This window comes from Octopus sinensis, linkage group LG18, assembly GCF_006345805.1.
Source record: "Octopus sinensis linkage group LG18, ASM634580v1, whole genome shotgun sequence".
NCBI classification, from domain to species: Eukaryota; Metazoa; Mollusca; class Cephalopoda; order Octopoda; family Octopodidae; genus Octopus; species Octopus sinensis.
In genome coordinates, this window is record NC_043014.1 from 35,285,576 (window position 1) to 35,300,347 (window position 14,772).

Consider the following 14,772-nt stretch of genomic DNA (forward strand, 5'->3'; position numbering starts at 1 on the left):
TTCTATCTGGCGGAACGAAAAACACTGACACAAAGACATATATATATACACACACACACGCTCACACTTAAAGGGCCCCTCACAGTTTTCGTCTACTAAATTTATTCACAAGACATTTGTCGGCACGGGTCTATAGCAGAAGGTATTTGCGCAAGGCGATATATATATATAAGCAAGGTAGCCATTTCTAAGATCTCTCTCTTCCTTTCTATGCGCACACACACATACACACACGCACGTACACATGTGTGTATGTGTGTAAATATATTTTTAAAACTGCAATTATGTAATTTCCATGATTTAATTAAAACTCGATTATAATGCAAACCTTTACTCTTATGTATCATCTTTTTGATTTTTGATTATAAAGGGTACGATTTCGCATTATATTGAATATATTTTGAATATTATTTTGCTTGAATATTATCAGTAATTTCTTAAATCAGAGACTTTTCATAATTGTCGTTGCAAATAAATCTATACTTTCTGTTTTGTCATTTGATACTATACTATAAGATGTGTGTGTAATTTGTAGTTACGTTGGATACAGTAATTATATTTATTATAATTATAGATCGTTAAGATTTGCTTCGACAGGAATTCTCCACAATATCCATCAGATCTTAAGAAACTTAAAATCATAGAATGATAGTAATGCTTCTCTCTCTCTCTCTCCTCTCTCTCATCTCTCTCTCTCTCTCTCTCTCTCTCTCTCTCTCTCTGTATATATAATAATATATTATATATCTATATAGATATCTATCTATATCTATCTATATATAGTACCTCGGTTTTCAAACAACTCTGATCCCGAAAAAATCGTGCTTTATCTCCTGTCTTTCTCATATTCATTTAATAGAGTAGTACCTCAGTTTACGAACGCCTCTGATCACGAGTATATCGTGCTTTATATGTCTATCTATCTATCTATCTATCTATCTATCTATCTATCTATCTATCTATCTATCTATCTATCTATCTATCAATGTAGGCGGATACGTTATGCTATCGGTTAAAATATCTTATGGCATATGGTTTTACTTTACAGTTCAAATCCCGCTGTGGCTCAATGTAGGCTAAACAATATGTGTGTTAAAATAAGTAGTTGATTTGAGTGCTATCTAAAAGTAGTGCTGCAGTATGGCCGTAAACCAGTTTGAGAATAAATGAACAGAGATAATTATGGATCTAAATAGAAAAAAAAAAAACTTAAGGGGACTGTGGCATGTCTCTAGTATCTGAAGAGTTAATCTGAATTAGAGACAATTATTTCTGCTTGAAAAGGACGCGTAGGACAAAATACTTGGCGGCATTTTGTCCGTTTTTATGTTCTGAGTACAAATTCCACCTAGATCGACTTTGCTTTCATCCTTTCGGGGTCGATGAAATAAGTACCACTGGATGTAATCTCGACTACCCCTATTCCATCAAAATTCCAGGTGTTGTGTCTATGGCAGAAAGGAATCATTTCTAGTTGAATAGGCCGCCGGACAAAATTCTTAGCATCATTTTTTACCAGCTTTACGTTCTGAGTTCAGCTACCTCCAAGGTCAACTTTACCTTTCATCCTTTCGGGGTCGATGAAATATACACTAGTTGAGCACTGGCGTGAATGTAATCCATTAACTCCCCCCCCACCTCACAAAATTTCAGGTTAGTGCCTATAATAGAAAAGATTACATCTGTTTACTAATTAGATAGTGAGGCAAATCGGACTCCCACTGTCACTCTCTCTCTTCTCACTCCCTCTCTTCCTTTCTCTTCTCCCGCTTTCTCACATTTGTAGTGATCTGTTGCATAACGAAAAGCATAGAAATTTATAAATGCCATCTTGGCTTATAACGACTTGGCCCAGTCGCTAGAATGTCGAATATATATTGTCTTTCCGCTCTCTGTACTCAGTTCAAATACCGCCAAGGTCAATCTATAGCTTTTCATCCTTTCGGGGTCGATAAAGAGTTACAAGTCCCGTACTGGAATCGTTTTCTTCCTTTCTTTCTCTCTTTCTCTCTTTTGTTCTCTCGTTCTTTCTAAAGGCAACTTACCTTTAGGCAAGATAATCAATATGAGTGGAATCTACAGTGATGGTAGAGTTTGTTAAAGGGACACGAATCTATAACATATGACAAACTTAATTACACATATTGTCTTGGGTTCAATCCCATTGCGCAGCACCTTGGGTAAGTGTTTTCTAATATAACCGCCCCGGGCCCACCAAAGCCTTCTGAGTGTAGTTTGTAGACAAAAGCTGAAAGAGACCCGTCGCATATATATATATATATATATATATATATATATATATATATATATATATGGGTTAAATGCAGTGCTGATGAAAGGGCAATAAACTTTGAAATATGCATTTACACCTATTACCTATTAACTGCGGTGCACCAGCATGGCCGCAGCCCTGAGCTGAAGCTAGAGAGAGAAATATATATGTACAAACACACATACGTACACATACAGACATATACCCGCACACGCATATATATGCATATATATATATGTGTATATATATATATATATGTATATATATATATGTATATATATATATATGTGTATATATATATAATATATATAAGTACTGTGACCGATTGTCCGACTAAACTCTTCAAGTCGGTACCACACCATGGCCGCAGTCCAATGACTGAAACAGGTAAAATAATAAAAAAAAAGATGTAATTAAAGAGGGCAGAATTCATAACAAGTGCGCGCACGCGTGTCTGTGAAGGTCATAATGGGATGGACTATGCAGGATGGCGAAAAGTTTTGCTGGGTGATGTAATTTTTAAGGGTTGGTGAAATTTTTTTAACACAGATGGCAGATTTTTTATACAGGGAGTGGAGGAATTGCAGGGGCTGCGGTAGGATGACCTAATTTCCCAGGTTGTGGGTGTCGAACTGACGAAGGGCGGTGTTATTTGTAAGGGATGACGTATTAAATTTATATCTCGATCATGATTTTCCCAGAGAACAATTGAATGAAATGGCTACAAACGAGAATCAAAAGTCAGTAACTAGTTTATGTTGCTGTTTCACGTTGCCATTATATATTACCTGTTTCTTGCGTTATCAAGGTCGTAAACAAAGCTACAGAAACACATATACATACAATCAGACAGGCACACACACACACACAGACACACATACATATGTATATATGTATGTAATGTATGTATATAGCTATGTGTGTGTGTGAATATCTATCTATCTATCATCTATCTATCTATCTATCAATCTATCTATCTATCTATTTTTTTCTTCCTTCCCTTTTATGATCCCTTTTGATCGAAAACCTAACCCACCTTTTTTTTCTCCCCCCCCCCAAAAAAGCTCTACTTTATAATCTGTCCCGTCTGTGTGCAGCCCTGTGTGGCTAATAAAGAAACATATCAATCAATCTATCTATCTATCTATCTATCTATCTATCTATCTATCTATCTATCTATCTATCTATCTATCTATCTATCTATTTTTTTCTTCCTTCCCTTTTACGATCCCTTTTGATCGAAAACCTAACCCACCTTTTTTTTCTCTCCCCCCCCAAAAGAAAAGCTCTACTTTATAATCTGTCCCGTCTGTGTGCAGCCCTGTGTGGCTAATAAAGAAACATATCAATCAATCTATCTATCTATCTATCTATCTATCTATCTATCTATCTATCTATCTATCTATCTATTTTTTTCTTCCTTCCTTTTTACGATCCCTTTTGATCGAAAATCTAGCCCACCTTTTTTTTTCTCTCCCCCAAAAAGAAAAGCTCTACTTTGTAATCTGTCCCGTCTGTGTGCAGCCCTGTGTGGCTAATAAAGAAACATATCTATTTGTATACTGTATACTCTTTTACTCTTTTACTTGTTTCAGTCATTTGACTGCGGCCATGCTGGAGCACCGCCTTTAGTCGAGCAAATCGACCACAGGACTTATTCTTTGTAAGCCTAGCACTTATTCTATCGGTCTCTTTTTGCTGAACCGCTAAGTTACGGGGGCGTAGACACACCACCATCGGTTGTCAAGCGATGTTGGGGGAACAAACACAGACACACAAACATATACACACACATACATATATATATATATATATACATATATGCATATATACGACGGGCTTCTTTCAGTTTCCGTCTACCAAATCCACTCAGAAGGCTTTAGTCGACCCGAGGCTATAGTAGAATACACTTGCCCAAGGTGCCTCGCAGTGGGGCTGAACCTGGAATCATGTGGTTGGTAAGCCAGCTACTTACACAGCCACTCCTATACATTTATGCAGTGGTTGGCACAGCTAACCAAAAATTAGCTTCGCTAGCCGTTAATCCGCTAACTATAAGAATTAGCTTCGCAAACACTAAACCACTAAACAGGTAAGCTAATTAGAGGAAGCTAACGCTGAATGGTAACCGCTAACTTTTATCATATGAATTTTATTTCGGTTAAGCTTCTTGGCTCTAGAACTCCCTAAAAACAGACCTGCTGAAATTTTCATGTAGCTTAGACATAATCCTTGTCCGGTACCGGATCGATCCCAAAATCTAATCAGTTTGTGCCAGCCAGGAGACCAAACATTCCTGAAAGTTTCATCCGAATCCATCCAGCGGTTCTTGAGATATCTTTTCCACAGACAAACAATCAAACAAACACGACTGAAAACAATACCTCCGCCTTCGCTAAGACAGAGGTAATAAAAATAAAAATGAAAACGTCGTTTTTGAGAGATGCTTAACAGCTTCTCTGCGCTATACTCTCAAAATACAAAGTTACTATGTACGTACCCTTAATTTCAGGCATTCTATGCACTTTTGTTTTCTCTTTCTCTTGTGTGGAAAGTAGCTTGCTTACCAACCACGTGGTTCCGTGTTCATTCCCACTGCGTGGCACCTTGGGCAAGTGTTCTTTTACTATAGCCTCGGGCCGATAGAAGCCTTGTGAGTGGATTTGGTAGATGGAAACTGAAAGAAGCCCGTCGTATATATGTATATATATATATGCATATGTATATATATGTGTGTGTATTTGTTTGTGTGACTGTGTTTGTCCCCCACCAACATCGCTTGACAACCGATGTTGGTGTGTTTACGTCCCCGTAACTTAGCGGTTCGGCAAAAGCGACCGATAGAATAAGTACTAGGCTTCCAAAGATTAAGTCCTGTAGTCGATTTTCTCGACTAAAGCCGGTGCTCCAGCATGGCCACAGTCAAATGACTGAAACAAGTAAAAGAGTAAAAGAGAGTATCCCACTCTGTATAAAACGGTGAGTTGGCAAAATTGTTAGAACGTCGGAGGAAATACTTAGCGGAATTTCTCCCGGTTCTTTAAGTTCTGAGTTCATATTCCTTTGATGTCAATTTGATTTTTATTCCTTGGGGGCGATGATCGATAAAATAAAGTACCAGTGAAATACTGGGGTCAATGCAATCGACTTACCCCTTACAAATTGAATCTTGCCACGGACTGTTCAGGGGATTGTTGTGATCTTAGTCACAAAACAAAGTACGCCATCAAATATGGTCTTAACAAGCAGGTGGGTGGGAAAACTGAGTCCAAGTACCTTCTGGATTGGGGAAAATCAACTGTGTACTACACTAGAATTCGAATGCGTATAAACCATGATATATAACGTAAACAAATATTTAGATGGAAGTCCTGTGGTACATGGCTTACCATCAAGATACTTATGAAGAGGTTATGCAGCTTCTTAAAAACCTTCAGTCCACATTGCTTGTAGATTTCAGGAGGGACAGCTTCTCTGCCAGGCGATTTACCAGAAGAGATCTGTTTAACAGAATTTACCACTTCCAGGAAGGTTGGCTCCAGAGACAGTACCGGTATTTCAGCGTGCTGTGGAATAGACATTATGACGTCATCATCAGTGAATGTTTAGAGTTTAACACAGCTTCGAAGTGATCTTCCCATCGTTTCAGGATGTCAGATTTGTTAGTCAACAGTGTCTCTCTATTCGAGGAAAAATAGGAGTAACAGTGCTCTTGAGGACCATACATTTTCATGATACCATCATAAAAGGCTTTAGAATTCCTTCTGTCTGCAGCATCTTGGTGTTCAGTAGCCTTGGAAGACCACCAAGCCTCCTTCATTTGTCTCAGAGTACATTGGACTTGGCCTCTGCATTTCTTATAGACATTCTCTTTTCTGGATGAGCTCTTATCATTTACCCATGTTTTGTGAGAGCTGTGCATTTTATCTATCAACTATTGGACACCTGTGTTGAACCAATCTTGATGTTTACGAACAGGAAACCCAAGAACCTCTACAGATGCAGAGTGCGTCGCATAACGCAGAGCCTTCGAAGATGATTCTATGTCGTCACTGATATCATCATTGTTTCTATGTTCCTTTCTGTGGAAGAGTGTAGGGTCGAAACGTTAAAGACTTTTTCACTTCCCGAGCGTTGTACTAATACATCTGTTTGTTGTCTACACCACCTCTCTTCGTCTTTTGTTTTTTTCTTGTGAATTCTCGCTATACACACACACACATACATACATATATACAAACATACACACACATATTGTAATGAAGGAAATATAACAAAGTTAACAATCAATTATGTATTCTTTATTTCAACATAAGTCCTTGGGAAAGGTTCTTCTTGAAATAAATATTAACTGGATTATCATTGAAAAGAAAAGTTAGTTAGAAACTGTTGATATTATCATATCAAGCACATCCTACTACAGTATATATTCCTGCAGATGTTTTCCCTATAAAATAGGGTTAACGGACATTCAGAAGAATCATTTCACAGGCGAAATGTTTTGTTTACATTTTACGAAGAACATTTGTTGGTAGGGCTTCCACTAGAAACGTGGGGTTGAAGCAATTACTAAGATAAAAGTTGTAAACTTTTAATTTTAATTCTATTTTCCGTGTCATTTTCACGCCGTCATTTCTGACGACATGGGCATACTAGTTAATGATAATATCTAGTTAATAATGTCTAGTTAATAATAATATTTTTACTCGGAGCAGTCTATCTCTTGCAAGGGAGCATCGTAACTATCATCACATCTCCCGTTTTGAGATTTTGACTACTGCGTGAAAGTGCAATTTCTTTTCTTTTTTTTTTCCAGCACCTCTCCCCCCTCTTTTTTTTTATTAGCTTTTGTGTCTTAATTGTTGCCTGGATTTTAAGGTAGTATTGTTCGTTGCACACAGCACATTTTTTTGTTTTCGTTGTACTAAGCGCTCTTTTCTTTTTTTTTGAAAAGTTAATATCTTTTTTGTTTAGGTATTACTTCCAGAAAGGCGGCGAGCTGGCAGAAACGTTAGCACGTCGGGCGAAACGCTTAGCAGTATTTCGTCTGCTGTTACGTTCTGAGTTCAAATTCCGTCGAGGTCAACTTTGCCTTTCATCCTTTCGGGGTCGATAAATTAAGTACCAGTTACGCACTTGGGTCGATATAATCGACTTAATCCGTTTGTCTGTCCTTGTTTGTCCCCTCTATGTTTAGCCCCTTGTGGGCAGTAAAGAAATAAGAAACATTAGCACGTCGAGCGAAACGCTTAGCGGTATTTCGTCTGCCGTTACGTTCTGAGTTCAAATTCCGCCGAGGTCGACTTTGCCTTTCATCCTTTCGGGGTCGATAAATTAAGTACCAGTTACGCACTTGGGTCGATATAATCGACTTAATCCGTTTGTCTGTCCTTGTTTGTCCCCTCTATGCTTAGCCTCTTGTGGGCAGTAAAAAAATAGGTATTACTTCCAGATATTCAGTCTGTTTTCGTTTTCTGAAGCTAGTTCTACGGAGTCCAATATTTCTCGGTGCTGGCACATCTCACAGAAGATTTCTATAGGTATTACCCTTAGTTCTTCTGTATGTTTCATCTTTAACTGGTTAAGGAATCTCTTATGTTCCGAACATTGTCCTTTAATTGTTACTTTAATGTTACCTAATCTTATGATTACACATCCATCTTCCCAGCAATCTTCTTTATCATTTTTCATTTTGGGGTTTTATAAAAGTATTGGTAGGTTTAATTTTATGGTGAGAAAGACGTTAGCTACCCCAGGATTGTGCGTATTGATAAATGGAATCGTGTGTTAATTAATTTTTTCCTTTGGTTTCCTTAGTTGTGTGATGCTCAGCTTCATTGCCGTTTTAATTCCATTGTTTATTAATTCTAAGGGGTATTTCTGTTTTGTTGAGAAGTCTTTGAGCTCATTGAGACTGATTTGACGTATTTTTGGGCCAATTTTGCCCATCCTACTTCCTAAGATCTTGAAAGGTCACGTAGCCCATGTGAGAAAATGTGTTTATTTAAAAATATGTTGATAGGTATACAATAAGTAGCGAAAGAAGAGGAAGAGAAAAAATGAAGAAAAAATGCTTTGTTATGAAATTTAATGTTTTGTAGTGAAATGTGGGTTGACCACATTATATTGAAAAGAAACCCCTCTCTTTCACTTTTTCTCTCCCTCCCCCTCTCTCTCTCTGTCTATCTATCCTTTCCCTATCCTTTACTTTACCTTTTCCCCTCTTTCTTGATTGTTCTGAAACCTCTCTCTCTGTCTATTTCCTTCCCCTCTTTGCTTTTCTTTCTCTCATTCGTTCTTTTCCCCCACCAAAAAAAAGAGTGAAAAAAAGAAAAAATACATCCAGCTCATATAAATGAACAAGAAAGCGTTCTGTCTTTATCATTTTGATTTTGTCTTGACGAGTTTGGTAAACGAACGAAAGCGCTAATAAATAATTATCCAAAAGTCTGATTGCCTCCTTTAACTCAATACACACACACACACACACACACACCACACACACACACACACACACAGACACACACAGACACAGACATAGACACAGACACACACACAGACACACACAGACACACACAGACACACACACACACACACACACACAGACACACACAGACACAGACACAGACACACACATAGACACACACACAGACACACACAGACACACACAGACACACACACACACACACACAGACACACACAGACACAGACACACACCACACACACACACACACAGACACACACACAGACACAGACACACACACACACACAGACACACACACACACAGACACACACAGACACACACAGACACACACACACACACACACACAGACACACACAGACACAGACACACACACACACATAGACACACACACACACACACACACCACACAGACACACACACACACACACACACACACACACACACTCATGCATTCCCATGGAATCACTAAAAATATAGAAGGCATGACTAATCTAAGGACCACATAAAGAACATCGAAACTTTATTTTCTCTAATGCAACCTTAGGATCTACATCGTTTGTCCAATGTGGAGAGTATACCACCACCATTGCCCAAACGAGCTTAACATCAAATTCAGAATATTTAGAAGGCCGTGGTCACGTGCCATATGCCCCACTACACAATTCAGGCTCATAACACGTAAATACACTGCAACACAATTTATTTTCCTCAACAGGCACTGCCCTATATATCATTATCCCAAAACAAATCATAGAAGACAAAGATCCCATCAATTTCAAACGATATCGGGACAAATTTCATCAAGGAATACCAGATAAGCCAACTATATCTGAATACATCCCAGAAAGGTGAAAGCCTCTAGTGTGGGATGATATCATGTAAATTAGTCAAGCAAAAATAATCCTTTCTATTATAGGCACAAGGCCTGAAATTTTGGAGGAGGAGGCCAGTCGATTAGATCGACCCCAGTACACAACTGTTACTTGATTTATCGACCCTGAAGGGATGAAAGGCAAAGTCGACCACGGCGGAATTTGAACGCACAACGTAGCGATGGGCAAAATACCTATTTCTTTATTACCCACAAGGGGCTAAACACAGAAGGGACAAACAAGGACAGACAAGCGGGTTAAGTCGATTATATCGACCCCAGTGCGTAACTGGTACTTATTTAACTGACCCTGAAAGGATGAAAGGCAAAGTCGACCTCGGCGGAATTTGAACTCACAGCGTAGCGGCAGACGAAATACCTTTTTTCCTTTACTACTCACAAGGGGCTAAACACAGAGAGGACAAACAAGGACAGACACATGGATTAAGTCGATTACATCGACCCCAGTGCGTAACTGGTACTTAATTTATCGACCCCGAAAGGATGAAAGGTAAAGTCAACCTCGGCGGAATTTGAACTCAGAACATAAAGACAGACGAAATACCTATTTCTTTACTACCCACAAGGGACTAAACACAGAGAGGACAAACAAGGACAGACAAACGGATTAAGTCGATTATATCGACCTCAGTGCGTAAGTGGTACTTATTTAATCGACCCCGAAAGGATGAAAGGCAAAGTCGACCTCGGCTGAATTTGAACTCAGTACGTAACGGCAGACGAAATACGGCTACGCATTTCGCCCGGCGTGCTAACGTTTCTGCCAGCTCGCCGCCTTAGCCAGCAAAAATAATGACGCTGTAGCATAACAATTAGAAAAAAGAACCGGTTCTGAGATAAAAGTCAGCCATGAGCTACATTTGAAGATATCTGTGGACACAGCTGTAAAACTGAAAACTATATATATAGCATAATCTACCTCAATTATAAGTAAAGCTACAACAGGCAAACTAGAAACTATGTATGTGAACAAATGAGGATAGGCAAGCAGTAAATAACGTCATTCAGAAGCAAGGACATTCCATTTCGAAATTTGAAGTGACAGAAAATTATAGATTTTTCTTTCTTACAAATACATTGGTTAAACATGTAGAAATATTTTTTTCAACAATTTTCCTCAAAACTAAACTACTTTGCTTAAAGGAACAAAATAGCAAACAGAAATAATTTCCATATTTTGAACATTCTTTATGGAATAAAAGAGCTAGATTTATGTATTTCGCTTTTATTTTCTCCCTTCTTTTCAGGAAAAGTTGAAAAAAGAACCACTTCATTTTGACTAAAATATTTTTACCGGTTTTTATTTGTTTTATTGATTCTGTACATTTTCGAGTATTTTTTTTATCATTATCGTTATTATTTTACATATGTGTGAATTTTTAATGTTCACGCTGTCATGGAAGAAAATATCTTAAGAGATTCACCGTGAAATTTTAAATTGCTAAATTTGATTTTAGCTTAGAACAATTTTTCACTCAACACATGGTTTTGTTGATCTGTTAGTGGCGCCAACTCTCTATGATCCCATAACCCTTTCACACGAACGTTATGGTGAATACAATATACATATGATAATTCGAATGCGTCACATGGCTTTTCTGTCAGCGTATATTTCGAAAAATGTCACGTGACTGCTTCACCCTATTCAATACGCATCTTTCTAACTCGCATGCTTCATGTGAGCCGACTTTTCTCTCCAGAAGAAAATGTACTTGGTTACTTTAACAACCACATAAATTGACTCTCAAGCGCTTGTTATAAAGGTATAAGGATGTGAAAAGTTAAGCAGTCTTTTCTTTTTTTTTGTTTTGGGAAAATTCAAAGACTTTTATACACAAGCTCGAATACGTTTACTCTTATACATACACATAAACTTATACATAAACGATATCTACACGAATTCTGAATAATGTTTTATTACTATTGATATGTGGAGGCACATGGCCTAGTGGTTAGAGCAGCGGACTTGCGGTCGAGGAAGCGCGCGTTCGAATCTCAGACCTGGCGATGTGTGTGTTTATGAGCGAAACACCTAAGCTCCATGCGGCTCCGACAGAAGGTAATGGCGAACTTCCGCTGACTCTTTCTTTTCTTGAAATGTGTTTACATTATTTTGGAGGGACGGTTGTGTGTGTGTGTGTGTGTATGTGTGTGTGTGTGTGTGTGTATGTGTGTGTGTGTGTTGTGTGTGTGTGTATAGGGAGAATTCACGGAAAAAACAAAAGACGAAGACAGGTGGTGTATAAAACAAACAGATGTATTAGTATAACGCTCAGGAATTGAAAAAGTCTTTTACGTTTCGAGCCTACGCTCTTCCACAGAAAGGAACACGAAAAGAAACAAGGAGAGAAAAAATGTGGGTAGTGGCTACCGATCTATCATGGCAACTGCCAGACAGAAGGGGCACACAGGAGAGCGAAGAAGTAGGGGAGATAACAAAGTAACGGTGATCCCCAAAACGAAGGTGCGCGCGCGTGTATATATATATATATATATATATATATACACACACACACAGGGGTTGGACAAAATAATGGAAATACCTTGGAATTTCAAACAAATTTATTTTAATATGGAGCAGGACCGCTTTTGGCAGTAATTACAGCTTAAATTCTATGAGGTATGGACTCGTACAAAGCTTGAATTGTTTCTAAAAGAATTTTTGTCCATTCTTCAGCTAAAACAGTCTCCAGTTCTTGTAGTGATAATGGTGGAGGATATCGACTCTATACTTTTTTTTCTAAAATGCACCATAAATGTTCAATAATATTGAGATCTGGGGACTGTGGTGGCTAGATAAGATGTCCAACTTCACTAGAATGTTTCTCGTGCCATTCAGTAACAACTTCAGCAGTGTGAATTGGTGCATTACCATCCTGAAAGATTGCGTTTCCCTCCGGAAACAGTTCTGCAGCTATAGGAGAATCTGAGCAGATAAAATGCTTAAATAGTCTGCCACGAAGGGAAACCATTGGGCCGGCGGATTTCCAAGATATAACCCCTCCACCAACACACCAGGTCATCACAGATCCTCCTCTATGTTTAACAGTTGGAAGAAGACAGTCTGGGTCAAATGCTTCTTTTGACTGTCCCCGCACGTATACTCGGCCAGTAGTCGGAAATAAGGTAAAGATGGCTCGTCCAAGAAAATAACATTCTTCCGCTGCTCAAGGGGCCAATTCTGCAGGTTTTTACTCTACTCTAAACACTTTGCAACGTTTGTTTTTGAAGGTAGTGTTTTTCTGATTGCAGCCCTCTCGTGAAATCCGGCTTTTAGTAGCTCCTGGCGAACAGTTTTTTGTGGAAACTGGGTTCTCGAGCTGGTCATTAAGCTCTGGAGTAATTTTGGGACCTGTACCTTTATGATCCTTTCTAACAATTCGTGTAAGAGTTCGATGGTTCATATCTGAAAGTTTTGGTTTTCCTCCTGAGTTTCGTTTCGACGAGAAGGTTTTTCCCTCTTTCTCAAAGCCTGTCATTACTTTCGAGACAGTACTTCCTGACACACCAAAACATTTCAGCTGTTTTCGTTACGCTGGCGCCTGCTATACGAGCATCAATAATTTGACGTCTTTGAAAGTCCAATAGATCTGTCATTTTAATGAATTTTAATGAATTTTTTTCTAATATCTGAACAGAAACAGCAATTTTAGCAAACATATTAAGCAATACTAATAATAAATAAAAAATCATAAAAATATACTAGCTTTTGACGGTTTTATAGATATTTCAAAATTATGATGCTATGATGGTAGGTGTTTCTATTATTTTGTCCAAACCCTGTATATATATATATATATATATTATATATATATATATATATATATGTGTGTGTGTGTGTGTGGTGTGTGTGTGTGTGTGTGTGTGTGTGTGTATATACTTGAAGGGCTTAGGTAGAAATTCACCCACGGTACTAATTTTTAAAGTTTGGTACTTATTCCGTGGATGTCTTTTGCTGAACCGCAAAGTCACAGAGACGTAAACGAGCCAACACCGGCTATGAAGTGATGGTGGTGGTGGTGGTGGTGGTGGGACAACCGCAATCACGAAGATATATACATATATGCTTACATATACGTGTACACGCATGCGCACACAAACGACGGTCTTCCACAGTATCCGTCAGTCAGATTCACTCCCAAGCCATTAATCTGCTCTGGGTTATGGCAGGAGACCACACACACACACACACACACACACACACACACACACACGCACGCACACATACATACATATAATTAACTTTTCCTTTAAATTAAGATCAACAAAAAATTATTCCATCCAGTGAGAGATAAATGTCATATATTATGCACAATATTTGAAATAAGAGTTACTAATAGTTTCTTCTTATTAGGTAGATTTATATGACTTGCGTTGTGTCTCTAAGCAATATTCAAGCTCTGGACACATGGTTAGTTCTATTTGAAAACCAGAACGCTGGTACATGAAAAACCACGAATAGGGTAAAATGAGATCAACATCCTTGTTTAACAGCAAGGGAATTGTAATTTCACGACAAATTGTTTCGTAACTTAAAAACATGTAAATAATTTATATTATTATAATTAATAATAAATAAATTACTCATGTACCTGTATTAGTGCAAAGTGCAAAAATCCTTCAAAATAATACAGAATTTAAGCTACACATACATACATACATACATACATACATACATACATACATACATACATACGTATATGCATATTTATATATATATAAAACAACCACGTGGATTCTGTTGAGACCAGTAAGAAACAATTATGAACTTTTTTATTACACTTAACTTTAAATTTACAGCTATTATGCTTACTCCCCACAAAACACCACCACGTGGATTCTATTGAGATCAGTAAGAAACAATTATGAACTTTTTTATTACACTTAACTTTTTAAAATATTTTTGATAAGGTTCGTTTTTTCAAGAAGAACCGAAACATGTAAAATTTCTAAGAAAATTAAAATTTATCTTATATAGTGGCGTTTTCAAACTTCTTTATATATATATATAATATATATATATATATATATATATATATATATATATATATTATATATATATATATACACATATATGTGTATATAAACGACCCTAGAATTATGTAATTGATAATTATTGCTCT